Source organism: Ambystoma mexicanum, chromosome 13 (assembly GCF_040938575.1).
Source record: "Ambystoma mexicanum isolate Mex_15411 chromosome 13, UKY_AmexF1_1, whole genome shotgun sequence".
NCBI classification, from domain to species: domain Eukaryota; kingdom Metazoa; phylum Chordata; class Amphibia; order Caudata; family Ambystomatidae; genus Ambystoma; species Ambystoma mexicanum.
This window is the reverse complement of record NC_090938.1, coordinates 137,080,647-137,081,587: the sequence shown is the minus strand read 5'-3', so window position 1 is coordinate 137,081,587 and position 941 is coordinate 137,080,647. Positions and strand designations below refer to the sequence as shown.

The following is a 941-nucleotide window of genomic DNA, read 5'->3' as shown; positions in this document are numbered from 1 at the left end:
TGATCTGAGTCCGTAGTTGGGGGAGCACAAAGCTCTGGGTAGCTGGCCTCGGGCCCGTACAGGGGGTTGCCGCAGGCCTTTGCCTCTAGCACGTTGTCCAAGTCTGCAACCAAAGCCCACATGGTCAAAAGGTCGGTGCTCCATGGCCATCCAGCGCCGGCAGCCGTGGGACACCACAGACAGCCACACACAGCACGGCCACATGCCCTGGGGTAGGGTGATGGTGCACCAGGCTTTTTTAAGGCCTGCGGCCACCACACATACGAGGTGCGCTGGCCACCCGGCCCTACTGAAATCAGCATGAGATGGGGAAACTGGGGAGGCCGGGACACGCCAGCAATGAGCTTGCATGCCAGGTCCAGGAATCCAGCGACGGTGCTGATTGGGGTCTGACCTTAGGGAGACAAAGGGAACGGGGTCCCTGCGACAGCCCCAGCCACGCACCTGGGAGGGAACCCCTGGGTGATTGATGTACAAGCGACCCTCAAACAGGTGTAGCCCCTGGAGGAACCCGGGGCCGCATTGGTGCATTCGAAGTGTTGACCAATGTGTCCCGCAATTCACACTAACTCCCGCAGCTGTGTTCTTCATTGACGCATGAGCCGAGTGATCCACCGCCAAGAGTCACAGGCAAACATTTTCTGTTCCAGGCATCGGCCTGACCCTGCCGGTGCAGGAGAGGCCGGGGGTGGCAGTGCCGCCTGTGGCGGGACAGCCCAGTGTCCTGTCTAGCTCCGCCGAGACCATTGTGGTTAAACAAAAAAAAGAAAAAATCCAGGCGCTCAGCCTGGGAAGCCTGACCGCCGCCTGCAGCAGCACAGCCCTTCCCAGTGGGATGGATGGGGGCAGGCCGCTCCGCCACATGCCCACACGGCCCGATCCACTCATGCTTCCCCGACCCCTTCCGCTTCCCTTTTTGGGGGGGCAGAGGGTGCTGGGAA

At 61.4% G+C, this 941-nt stretch overlaps 1 non-coding gene and 1 pseudogene across 1 annotated transcript in view; both read right to left on the bottom strand.

Moving 5' to 3' along the window:
- The window catches only part of LOC138522188 (28S ribosomal RNA), a 3,676-nt gene extending 3,663 nt beyond the window's left edge, over nucleotides 1-13 (bottom strand). Inside the window, exon 1 of the ribosomal RNA XR_011283285.1 lies at nucleotides 1-13. This exon is cut by the window's left edge and continues 3,663 nt beyond it. This is a non-coding gene — a ribosomal RNA (28S ribosomal RNA).
- Nucleotides 14-478: 465 nt separating this feature from the next.
- On the bottom strand, nucleotides 479-626 carry LOC138522203 (5.8S ribosomal RNA; annotated as a pseudogene).
- Nucleotides 627-941: the final 315 nt, after the last annotated feature.